Source organism: Tiliqua scincoides, chromosome 3, assembly GCF_035046505.1.
Source record: "Tiliqua scincoides isolate rTilSci1 chromosome 3, rTilSci1.hap2, whole genome shotgun sequence".
In the NCBI taxonomy this organism is placed as follows: Eukaryota; Metazoa; Chordata; class Lepidosauria; order Squamata; family Scincidae; genus Tiliqua; species Tiliqua scincoides.
Window position 1 is genome coordinate 76,152,699 of NC_089823.1, and position 13,896 is coordinate 76,166,594.

Here is a 13,896-nt window from a genome sequence, read left to right on the forward strand (position 1 = left end):
CCAGTGCAAAAACAGGGGAAAGGTAAGTCAGCCTCAGTAGAGTCAATGGGGCTCACTCCCAGGGATGCATGGACGGGAGAAAAGCCTGCCAGCGGCTCCTCTCCCAGGGAGGAGCCTGCCAGGGGCTCACTCCCTGGGCTCACTCCCTAGGCTCCCTGGACTCGCTCCCTGGGCTCGCTCCCTGGGCTCACAAGCCTGCCGGGGGCTCACTCCTAGGGATGCGTGGACGGGAGAGAAGCCTGCGATCGACTCATTTCGCCTCGAGATCGACTGGTAGCTCGACATAATGAGCACCCCTGCTCTAATACATCACAAGTAAGCCTTTTTTGGAATTTGTTGGTCTGTTATGCTTTTATCTAATTGCACATTTTGTGTGCTTGGTTATGCAGTTGAAATCGCCTTGTTTGATGGATTACTGCATTAACTAGATGAATAATTAAAAGATGCTGTTATGACTGACATTGAACTTGGAAATGATTTTATCCCATTTTTTTATTTGGGAAGCAAGCCGGGCATTTTATCATTATTTATAGAACAGGTGAGATCAGTGAACTCACTATTGTATATGATGTGATTTAGTGCAAAAGGGAGAGTTCAAAGCTTGGACTCCATTGGGTGTGTAGACTGAAAACCCCCTGCTCTGTGCCATGCACAAGCACAGCAACACCTCAATCCCCTCTCCCACCCACTTAGATTCAGCAGAAAGTACTTGCTGCTCACTTGCCAGAAATCAAGCAAGTAATAGCAAGGAATGTCTGCCTCTGCATCCAAGTTCTTGCCTGCCAGAAAGGATTAGACCCACCAGCCACTGCCTAGATTGGGACCGTGGTGAAGGCAAAGGGTTGAAGCCCCCCCTCCCATGCCTTGGTCCTGATCCAGACTGCCCCCCATTTGTTGCTATTTTTGAAGGGGGAAAAATCAAGTACACCAGAGCCGATTGCATTATTACTTGTAGTTTGGCTCCAGGCCAGTGACCGTCAACACATTTTAAGGCAGTGAATTTCGTAAGTTAATTATGCATTATGTGAAGGAGTCTCGTCTTTCATCTTGTTTGGGTCTACACTCAGTCAATTGCATGGGGTGACCCAGAGCTTGAATATTATGGAGAAGAGCAAAAAGGTTCTCTCTATCCTTTTTTTCGCACATCATTTTGTCACCTGCTCATGTTATCTTCCTCCTTGGTAATCTTTTTCCCCCCAAACCAAAAAGCCCCAGATACTTTAACTTGCACTTGTAGGAATGATCCTCCAATCCATTTTGATTACTCTTTCAAAACCTTTCCAGATCTTTGATATCTTCATAGTGAGAACAGTACCCAATATGCCAAATTTGGCTGCATCATAGATTTAGATGACAGTATTAGGATACAGACAGTTTTATTTTCATTTCATTTTTTATTTTCAATTCATTTCCTAATCATCCTTGTATGAATTTTGCCTTTTTTTCATTACCACTGTACAGTGAGATGAAATTTTCATTGCGCTCTCTGCCATGACCCCAAGGTGTATTTCCTGGCTAGTCACTTGTTATACATGCTCAGATTTGTAGCAAACTCACAAAATGAGGCACATTTGCCAAGGTAGCGGCACTGCTATTTTGCAGTGGTGTGATTTACTCCAGCATTTCTACTGGTAGTTGTCAAGAGCAGGGCTGACAAAGCCAGGAGGATAACTGAAGTGGCCACTTTGAGTGGGGGAGACTGTGCACTGATGAGGATGCTCTGCCATCCACATCTGCCCACCACCCTGCTCCAGCCTGCAAGGCACCTTGTTGTTTCAGTTGACATGCCAACTCTCTTCTAGTTTGCAGAGAATGAGTGAAAGAAGGACCAGGGCAGGAGCAAACCATTTCTTCCTGTGTTGCTGCCAGCAATCACAGGGCAGTGCTCCAAGAATTGGCAGCAGGGGCACCCAGTGATTCTGTTTTCATCACTTCACTTCCTTGAATGATTAAAATGGGATTGCTTCACTCCTCCTCTGCTTCCTTCTTACCCACTCAAAAAGAAGGCTGGGCAGGCAAGAAGGATGTCCTAACCTTTACCTTCCACCTCCTGCTTGCATTGAAGCAAAGAGTCTGGGTGGATCACGCTGGGAATGGAAGAGGACTGCTCCAGTGGCGTTCCTGGGTTGGCAATGGGGGCAAATACTCTGGGGCACCATGCCTCTGGGACAGTACCAGCTTCCTCGTCCTCCCGCCACCATCCCCCCCACCCATCCAGGGGCCTTTGGAGAGCCAGGGAGACCACGCATTGCCCCCCAACCCTCCGAAGAACTTCTGAGTTCTCTGAAGGGCTGAAAATTGCTACTTCCAGTTTTTGGCCAAAAACTAGAAGTATTGATTTTCAGCATTCTGGGGGCCTCAAAAGGTATTCAGTGGACCAGGGAAGTGGTGTGTGGCTTCCTCAGCTCTCCGAAGGCCCCAGACAGTGGGGGAGGTAACACTGTGCAGTCCAGGCCCCAGGTGACACAGGGGCCAGGATTGCCAGTGCTCTGCTCCCAGCATTATTTATTTATTTTATTTATTTTATTAATTTATACCCTGCCTTTTTGCCCAACAACAAACAGGAAGGGGGCAGCAGCAAGAAGAGATAAGGAGGAGTGCTCCAGGATTGCTGAGCTCCACCTTGCTGTTTCCACCTTCCCCTTCCCTTGCCCACCTGGCTGTTTTTTAGAACTAACAGGCAGGTGAGGAGGAGGCAGCAGCAGCGGTGGAAGTGATGAGCAAATTCATGCATGAGCAAAGAAGCGAAACAGAAGAGCCAGGAGAGGTGTGTGCTGGCAGGAGTAATGGATATGCACAGATTCTGATCCACTTGGACAGCCCCTGGCAGTGGCGGACCTGCCGTTAATAGAAAGAGGCAAATGTTCCAGGCATGAGCCTCATGCACCTCTAGGACGGTGTGGAAATCTCTCTGAGGCTCCTGATACAGTCGGAAACTGTGCTTCTGGGTTGCTGGAAGCGCAGTTTAAAAGACCGCGGAAGCTTCAGTAGGCTTCCCTGGTGCGTCCTGGAGTCGCACAAGGCTCTGCATGCTCCAGGTAAGTTAGGGGGGATTTGTGCATGGGGGGCAGTAGCATCCTGTGGGGAAGGGCACCACTGTGGACTTTTGTCCCAGGGCATGGGGCTGGGGAGGTTTGCCACTGGTCTCTGGTCAGGGATTCTTGGAGCTGGAACTTCTTAACTACCTCTTGCCATCGCTTGTGGTGATCTAGCCAGGGCCCAAGCCAGACATTTCCCTGCTATTGCAGTGCTCTTTGATTCAGGAGTGACTCCATCTCATTAGTGGTGGTAAAGTGCATACTTTTGCCATGAGGCACAAACTGCAGTCTCTACCAGCTGCATTTAAGGGAACTTCTGTAGCAGTGTGAGAAAGCTCCCTGCTTGAGACTTTATGGCACGGCTTCTCAAATGCGGCCAGTGTGGCTGCATGCTTGATGGCAATCACCAAGGCATTCACTGGTATAGCTCTGCTGTCTAGCTTTAAGCATGCCCTCTGGTTAATTCTGTGGCCACAACCAGAGTAAGGTGCGATGAATGCCGATTCCCCCCCCCCCTTATTTTTTGTATTTTGGGGGACTTTTAACTGCTGAGGCATCCTTTGCAAGCAGACTTTGTATGGAGACTCAGTTATTCCCTGAATATGCTGGATTTGAATTTGTCTTCCCTTTGTGTCTGGATTGGCTACCCTATCTCCATGTGTCATGTGCTTAGTGACTGGGTAACCAAACTTGTTCAGCTAGGTCAAGGGGTGGGGTGGGGTGGAGCAGCCAGGTATGTTCCACTTCTCCAATCAGGTAACTTGATGACATCACCAAAGCAAAGTTATATATCTCCCAGGCCACAGGAACCCAAATGTTCTTGGGTTTAAGGTTGGGAACAGTGGCATTGCTAGGGGTGTGTGGAGGGTGTGGGTGATATGTACAGGGGGGTGACACACCTACTGGCCAAAATGTCTAAAATCTTGGTATATTTGCATAAGATCATCATGTTATATATCAGTTGATGCATAACTTTATGCAGAATGCAATGAAACAAGTCATGTTAAAATACCTTGATTCTATCAAAAGTTATAGCCAAAAAACCAGCAGAGGCATGGTGCTGCATCATCATTCTGCCCATCGCCTGGAACATTGCCCCATCCGCTGCATGGGAGAAGGTCCATAATGGGGGTGATGCACTGGCCTCCCACACTGGGTAACGTAATCCCTAGTGACATTGCTGGTTGAGGGTTGTTTGCTGAGAGTTTAGAGTAGCGCCCCAGCTTCATTTGCTGGGTATTAATTTGGAATGACTAAATCTGGGAATACCTTTGGGCGAGGAGAATCTGAGTCACTTGTTTTGGCAGTTGACTGGAACTCAAGAGTAAGGGACAATATGCCAAGTGACAGCTGCAAAAAGGGTCAAGTGTACTCTCATGAATCACTTAGGTCACTCTCTATCTGGTTCACTCTCAGCCAGTGAAATCTTGTATTCTGAATATGGTTCAGTGGCCATCTAATCCTGAGATCAGTTTGGCCATCACTGGGACGTAATCCAAAAGGCAGCCCATCATTAATGCCTTTGAATGGATGCTTCTAAAGCACCTAAGTAACCTTGACAGTGGTCTAGCCTGCTGCACTGTTACATTGTCACAGGGTAAACCTTCAGTGGTTTAGTATTGGCAACCTTCAGTCTCGGAAGACTATGGTATCGCGCTTTGAATGGTGGTTCTGGAACAGCGTCTAGTGTGGCTGAAAAGACCGATTCTGGAGTGACAATCCCTTCCAAACTGGGAGCAAGTGCAGTCTGTCCCTGGTCTGTCTCCCTGGCTATGGGCCTTCCTTCTTTGCTTCTTTGCCTCAGTCTGTTGGCCAAGTGTCTCTTCAAACTGGGAAAGGCCATGCTGCACAGCCTGCCTCCAAGCGGGCCACTCAGAGGCCAGGGTTTCCCACTTGTTGAGGTCCATCCCTAAGGCCTTCAGATCCCTCTTGCAGATGTCCTTGTATCGCAGCTGTGGTCTACCTGTAGGGCGCTTTCCTTGCACGAGTTCTCCATAGAGGAGATCCTTTGGGATCCGGCCATCATCCATTCTCACGACATGACCAAGCCAACGCAGGCGTCTCTGTTTCAGCAGCGCATACATGCTAGGAATTCCAGCACGTTCCAGGACTGTGTTGTTAGGAACTTTGTCCTGCCAGGTGATGCCGAGAATGCGCCGGAGGCAGCGCATGTGGAAAGCGTTCAGTTTCCTCTCCTGTTGTGAGCGAAGAGTCCATGACTCGCTGCAGTACAGAAGTGTACTCAGGACGCAAGCTCTGTAGACCTGGATCTTGGTATGTTCTGTCAGCTTCTTGTTCAGTGGTTTATGCTGCCTTATTTATGCTAAGCAAGAAAACATGATAACGCTGTTTAATCAGCAGAGCTGTTCATAAAGGGATTGTTGCAAAACTTGCTTTTGATGTTGCCAATCAGTGAATTGAGTTTTTGTGGTTTTTGGAAGGAGATTTGTTCTCTCGGTTCTGATGAAGTGTATTTTGAATGCCTGTCTGCGTCTCGTTTCACAAACGGTGCCTAAGCTTGGTTGTCTGCATGAATGGCAGGCTCTGAGAGATTAGTCTTGCTTCTTTCCTGTTTCCTACCATTCATCACTTGAAAATCTGCTGCTACCAAAATCAAGGATTGACAGCCAACACGGTGGAACTGTTTGCGTTCTGCCTTATTTACCAAGAATAAATAAATCCTTGTTAATCTCAGCAAGATACCAGTTTCAAGGTTCCTTGTGGGTAACACATTCTCAAAGCAGATTTGCACATCTAATTTATGTAACATGCTGCAATTTGGGACAACAACTGGCCTGCTCTGCTAATTCTGCAGCTCTCTGAATGGACCCCATCAGTTGACAGGTTTCTATTCATGCATCTGAAGTGGCTCATATCCATAGAAACTTGTGCCACTATAGATATGTTAGCCTTTAAGGTTCCATAGGAATCCTGATTTTTTTTTTAACTTGTCATAGTTACTTCCCAACTCACTGCCCAATTGCATGCTATGGTGGGGAGGGGGGGTATTGGACTGTGTACAGGAGCTATAGTCAGTTCTCATCCTCTAGGGTTAGGTTCCTAGAAACCCTAGCAGGTAGCGAATTCACAGATAGTGAACCATTGATCCTATGGGATCCCCTTGCATTGATTGATCCCATAGGATCAATGGTTCACTATCTGTGAACGCACTTCCTGCTAGGGTTTCCAGGAACCTAACCCTAGAATTTCCTAGGTTTACCAGGGTTTCCAGGTTACTTAGGGATAACCTAGGGGGAAAGGGATACCTTATTTGCCATCAGAAAAAGCCTTCAAAGAGAAGTAGGAAGTGCCCAAAGATCTCTGAATGCTGCAGAGACCTTCCAAAGGCTGCAGCTTCTGAAAATTTCCACTGGTTATTTTAAAGAGGTCCATGTTGGTCACAGGTGTCATTCTGAAGGCCCCAGCAGCCTCTGGAATGGTCTCTGGATAGTGGATAATGAGAAGAGAGGCGCAGATAATGAGGGATAGGTAGCAGTCCTATTCCTTGTGGAAAAGGGAATTGGCAGATAGCAAATTTGCATATAAAGAGAACTGACTGTAAGTATTCTTTTACTTACCTTCCAGTAGGCTGCCCAATCACCTACCCCAGCCATTTTGCAACCCAGTTTTCAAGCCACTGGAATGTACCCTGCACTGCCAGAATGTAAGTTCCACCAGTGCAGTCCATGGATAGGACTGGACAGACAAAGGACCTGTGTAGCTAAACAAGATGTGCATGCGTGTGAACTGTCCATAAAACATTTTTTCTTTGAAACAATTTTTCTGCCTCTGCTGCTATTTTATTCTCAGCAGCGCTTTAGTAGAGTTCAGTGGGTTGCTTCAGGAAAAAGGGTCTTCCACTTGATAACTCTGCTTAACAGACCCCCTTTTTATTTATTGTGAAAAGTTATTTCCTGCCTTTCCATTATTTGATGCTCAAAACTTGCTCTTTGTTGCTTCTGGCCCTTTTATTGCTTCCTGTTGAGCACAGCAGCAAGATTACTGATGAATAGTGCTGCTTATGTTGTGTTTTTTCCCCCCATAACTTCCATAACTGGCTGGAAGTGGAATTAAAATGGTGGTTTCACACAGTTCTTAATATAGTTTTGTTTTATCTGGCAATACCCAAGATCCTACTATGTTTATTCAGAAATCAGTCTCATTCAGTAAAGGTCCCCTGTAACATTGCTTAAAAATTTCCTGCTGGCAACTCCTACCCCTTTTATTGCTTCCCGTTGAGCACAGCAGGAAGATTACTGAGGAACAGCCTGTTAATTGCCTCTTGAATAGCCTGTTAATTGCCATTTAATGCCAGTATATGTTATTGCATGGGGTGGTGGTGGTGGTGGTTACTTTTCTCTCATTGTTTTTCTTTTTCTTATCAATATAAGGAGCAGCACTTCTGCAATTAAAAATGAATAAGTCTTCCCAGTGGAAACAGGAACCAACATTCAATGGCAATTAACAGGTTATTTATCAGCCACTGCACTCAATTGGAAACAACAGAAGGGACAGAAGCTTTAAGAAGAAAGTTTTTAATTAAAGTCACAGTGGCCCTGAAAAGCCCCAGGCTGCCTTAGTTTGAGTCAGATCATTGGTCTCTCTAGCTCAGAACTGTCAGCAGTGACTGGCAGTGATGCTAGGGCTTGCCCTGCTCAGAAGTGCCAGGGATTGGATATAGCACCTTCTGCTTACAAGGAATGAACTCCAAGATGCAAACCCTTCCCTCTACTACTCAGTTGACCGTGAGCAAAGACTCAGATGCTCACCATCACTGCTACTGCTGCCTCCCACTGCCCTTCCCTGAAAGCGATGTGGTTACTGTTGGGTTGGGGAAGGTGCCTTTGTGATCAAACTTTTGTGAACACTTCCAAGCGTCCTTGTGAGCTTTCAGATTAACTGCCCACAAAAGCTCAAGCTTTGGCAAGCATTTACATGGAACACACGCAAAAGCTATGCCCCATTTGGAGCCAAACACTAGGATGCTTGTAGGTCAGTCCACCCTCTACTAGAAAACAAAAAAATCACCTACTTTCTGACTGAAGTCTTAATGGCTCTTTGTGCTTGCAGTCAAGAAACGGAGACCCGCCAAAGCATAAGTTGTCTTGAACAGCTGTCTGGCATTCGGGGAAAACAGCAGAAGGTCATACAGTGAGTTGCTACCTATTTAATTTACATTTTGTTAACTGCAACCTTCATGTGGGACTCTTCTTCTGACAATTCCCGCATTGGCAGTTAGGGAATTCATCTGCAAAACTTAAGGCGAGGAGGAGGATCTCCCTGCTGCTAAATCTGATTTCCCATCATGCACAGGCCTAAAACACTTTTCACATTTGGCATGGGGCCAGCACTGCAAGCTGGTAAATTACATTATGCATCTTTGAGAGCGCGGAGTGTTTTATGCCGCAAAAGGGAAGCTGCTTTACAGGCATTTGAGCACAGTGAGAACCCTTGTGGTCTCCTGAATATTCACCAACCTGGGCTTGAAGTCTGCACTTGATATTATTCTGCTTAATGCCCTCATTTTAGAAATTCATTTTGGCATCTTTAAAAATTGAAATATGCTAAATTTCTCTCGATCAGTGCCTGATTTCTTTCCAAATGTTTTGAGAAAATGGACGTGCTTTTTTTCTTGTTCTTTTGTTTGTACACTGTTGAAAGTTAGTTTTTTAAGCAGTTTCTTTTATATTCTGAAAGTTTTGAAGCAAACTGGAGTGCAGGAAGATCCACCCCTCCTTTGGGGTGCCTATGCTTAGAGAAAAGTCTTGCAGCTGAAGGGGGACAGATCACATAATCCCATTCCCCACACAGAAGAAAAGGGGATGGGCAAACAGAAGTCGGGAAATGTTCAGATGGAGTTGTGATAGAGCTCACTTGCATTTGTTGCATTTGTGAGCTCTCATCTGTTGAACCTTTGTAAGACAGAGAGATTCTTGCACTGTTCTGAACCAAAATAGAGCAAATAACGTATCTGGCCTATGGAGAATCATATTGGGGAATAATGAACTTTCTGCCCCTTGGTACACATGAACCTGCATGATAATTAATCAGACCATTGTTCCAATAGCACTGTACTGTCTACACCAGTGGTTCTTGCATTCTATTTTCCCTTGCACCCCCCAATGAAGACACCAGCCTGCAGCTTGGGTTAAACTTGGGCCACTTTATAAATACAAGTGACCAATTTTTAAACCATGAAACCTACTAAACACACTATCCCTCCCTTGCCAGTCAGGGGAAGGAGAATAAACTGCCACCCATGGCCAATTCGATATCACTTATGCTTCAATTCTATAACCCTACAGAACCCAACTTCAATTGTAAACCCTATTATTTCTTTAGCAATTAATAGTTTATTATTTCTGCAACACTGATAAATCAAACAGACTTCAAACAATTGTGGCTTATATCACACAAATCAGTTTATACTAAACATTATTTACTACTTGAGTCCAGAGTTATGAAAATTTCATAACTTACTTACATTTAGTAAGCTGCCTCCTGAACATAATTTGTTGGGAGAAAATAATATGGTCGATGCATAAACAATAATTTCTACATCAGTACAGCTTATCAAGCTGTTCAGGCACCCCCCGAGTAATACGTGCCTACTGCATGCAGGCATCTGGAAGTTTTTCTCCCTTCCTGCAACATTTGAAACTGTCTGCAGATTGAGGAACCTTTCAAAAAGGCCTATTCTGGCCAAAGGGATCTGCTTAGCTGTGAAGCCAAGAGAAAAGTTTGCCCGTCCTATTTAAATAACTTTTAAACCAACCATTTCAAAGCTGATACACAGAACAGGGTTGAAGCACCTAGAAAAGAATGATCAAGAATGTCATTTTTTAAAACCATTTTCTTCTATCAATATACCTACATCAGAATGAAAATGCTTTCCCCATTACTAGCAGGTGATTCCTGTCCTGGGGAGAGTAGTAACCAATTATGCACAGTAACTGAATATTCAAAATTAATGTTCATCAGTACAATAAATCTTAACAGTGTGGGTTCTGTGTCACTCCTTGGTATTCTGTATCCTTACAGTGTCATAGTAGCTATTTGCATGTAAGACCATGACTCACATGTACAGACCATGACTGTAAAACCAAATTGATCCTCTTTTGTTTGTTGTAGTGTGATTACACTGAGGCCATAAGACAGTGGGGCCAGATTCTTACAGCCCAATCCTAACTAGGGCGGTACTGCCCTTCATGACAGTGGAACACAGTTCTGCTGTCATAAATGATTATATGGTGGTGCACACAGCACATTGCTGGTAGCCATTTTGGGGCTGCTGTTGCAAACATCAGTGGTGCCAGAAGTCAGCTGGTGCTGTTGGCTTCCTCTGACAGCAAAAGTAATCTGGCAGCAAGGGCAGAGGATGGGTGGAATGTGATGGGGACAAGTGGGGGAATTTCTGGGTGGAAAGGGGGGGTGGTTGGGAGGCGGAACAGGATGGATCTTGGTGGCACCTACGTGTGCCAGATCCTAACCCTGTTCCCTCTTCCCTTCTCTCCTGGGACATGCACCAGTAAAATAGCTGGCGCAGGTCCAAGGAGATCCATTGGGGTAGCAGAGACTTGTCCCTGGGTAAGGGAACAAAAGTTCCCTTATTACTTGAAGGCCTCTGGACTGCCCTCGTCCTCTGGGGGAATGTGCTGGTGCATCGACAGGGGGGAATTTAGTTAGGATTGGGCTGCAAATCACTTGGCTTCTTTTAATCAGAATAACGTAAGTCCCAAATTGGTATAAAATACTGTTCAGTCAACAGTAGGTCAAGGAATCACTTCCCTCAGCTCTAACACTTTAAAGCTGGCCTAGTTAAACTGCACACTGATAAGTTCAAGGAAGCAAGAAGAGCTTGGTTCCATGTTTAGAAATGCAATTTGTCAGCGACAAATGGCCATTATGTTGTAAATGCAACAGATTAAATTAGCTGATGTTAACATTGTGTGCAGGAAGTGGACGGAATCCAAAGGAGCATGTACAATCTGATGTCCTTGGCATCAAAGCCAAACCCCACATGGTGTGGAAGTGAGTTTCTTATGGAACAAATTCTTAGGATTCAAACGTTATCAGAATACTAAAGGAGAAAAGACTCTGCCAATCGATGAGGTCAAACGGACCAACAACACAATTGCTTCGATTAGCTTGTTCAGCAGTTCACATGAGCATGTGGAAACAAGCTGAATAATGAACAACGTGCACATAATTCTACTCCCCCAACTTGGTATTGCCAGCGCTGACCAGCCAAAACACTCCAGGGTTTCAGACAGAAAATGGTCTATATGCTATATCTGGAGATGCATGTAGATCTGGGACTTTCCACATACAAGGCATAGGTTCAGTCATTGAGCTGCTGCAGACACTCCCAAAGCTAAAGCCCCATTCGGTGGGTTTTCAACAAGGAGAAGGTTGGATTCAGTCTCTTTCCTCCCCCTTCCCTACCAAACAGCCTATAAGATTTAAGCTTTCTGAAATGGGCTCCACATGTGCATGTTTCATTGGAGTCAACCCGTTTTACACACGTGAAATTAGTTTGTGAACTAAGATAAATGAGTGTTCAGGGATTCTTAAAGTGGAATTGATCTGGAATCAATTGATCTGGGATGTTGAAGCTTGGTTTGATGTGTGATGTCCTTGCAGTTGGTTCCTTGCTGACTTTGGGGTTGCAAAAGGCAGCGGACATGGTGTTCAAGGAAATCTGAGAAAGCTGAAATTGGGAGATTGCTATGACTATCACTGTCAGTGTATTTTCTGCCAAGTTCAGATCCACTTACTATATTCAGCCGTCTTCCCCATATTTGACTAGCAGCCCAATCCTACAACTCTCCTTGCTGTAATGCAGCCGTGCCAACATGGCACGTGCTGTATATTGTAGGGGAGTTTCAGCCATGCCAACATGGCTTGTGCTGTATACTGTAGGGGAGCTTCAGCCTCTGGAGACCACCTCAGGATAAGGGAACATTTGTTCTCTTACCCAGGGAAAGCCTATGCCAGCCCACTGGGTCTGCTTGGACCTGAGCCAGATATATTGCTGGTGAAAATCCATGTGGATCCAGGTTGGGGGATAAAGGCTGGGAAGGGGGATAGGATATCAACCTGTGCTGCTGCCATTTGATACCACCCATTTCTGGCTCAAATCAGCTTTCCTCCTCACCCCCTTTCCATCCTGTTTCTCCCCCTCTCCTATCCAATCCCTTTCCACCCCCCTCCCCACCCCACCCCCATTTTGATTTATCTGTGTTGGAGGACTAAATAGTGTATTGTGTTTTAAAACATCTGTAAAGGGTCTTATGCTGCCGGTACACTCATTTTGGCAACATAAGACCCAAATAGGATTGGGTCATCAATTCTCCTCTAAAACCAATGCTAATTCTTCCAACCTAACTTTATGAAAATCCATGATAATAAGTTAATAGAAGAAAATGTTAACCAAATTATGAAACCTCTTTATTTCAGAAAAATCCTAGTGCAGTTATCATGAGGATAATTATTTTTTCACAAAGAAAATAATCTAGTACTTTTGCATAATTTAAAACCAGAGGGACAAAGGCCATGAAAAGGACATTTTTATTTTAATTCAAGGATCAAGCTACATATGATATTAAATGCATCAGTATAACTGCGTCTTTCCCTTAGAAAAAAAAATCAGCTGTTTGTGGGGGGATTGATCTGCACTGGGATCATGGTGTGTGTGTGTGTGTGTGTGTGTGTGTGTGTGTGTGTGTGTGTGTGTGTGTGAGAGAGAGAGAGAGAGAGAGAGAGAGAGAGAGAGAGAGAGAGAGAGATGGTGGGAGGAGTGTCAGCCTTCCTACCATGGTATATTTTCATTTATTTATTTCATAAATATGATTCTGACTAGGGTGCCCTTGTCTGTATTGGCATCTTCCTTCCTGGGGCAAGGAGCATCAGGGTTCCAGTAGGGAGAAAGTGCTGATATCTCTCCAGGTATGTCACAGTCCCAATTCAGATTGCCTACCCACAGCAGGTACAAGAAACCTCCCATGATGACTTGGAGCTACACTGACACATTTAACATCATGCAAAGTTCTGCTGACAAAAGGCTTCCGAAGCCCCCAGTTTTACAAAAACTAGAAGTGCATTTCTAAATCCTTCTGGGGACCTTCTGAGGCCTGGGGAGTATGTCACACCCCCCCATAAAGAGCAATAGGATAGCTGTAGTATTATTGATCTGTACTTGGGAGAGATTGTGCCACTGTTTAATCTTTTTTTGTTTTTAAAGTCAGATTTTTAATGATAATAAATGTGGTGATTTATGTCCAAGGAAAATATAAGGTGACAACAGAGATAAGATAATGTCATATGATTGCCCCCATGGAGATGGGGTGAACAGAGTGTGCCAATCATGCATTAAAATTCTTCCTCTGGATGCACCCTAATATACAAATGTAATAGCGGAGTATTTTTTTACATGAAAACCACATGTAATATTCACTGATATTCACTGTCTGTGCCATAAGTTTTCTGCTCACCTCTCATCTTCTTCTGAAATAATGCCCTTTTTATTAAGTTAAAATGACAAGTTGTAGCCTTTAATGGAATGTCATATTGATTGCACTGAACTCTTTGAAATAATAGCTGAAGGTAGTCGAGAATGGCTGCCAATCGTGTGACATTGTTGAAGATGCCTAAAGAAATTAAGTTACCTCCTTTGGTCCTACTGTCTATTTTTCTCATTTTTAATAATATGATTAGATGGAAATGCTAAAATATTTTCTTAGGAATTTATTTCCACACCCTTTCTGGTTGTTTATGATTTAATATTGGGTAAAGCAAATATGGGGGAGAAAAAGATCTCCACAACATTATATTGCTAATTGTTGAAAGTTAAGAATGT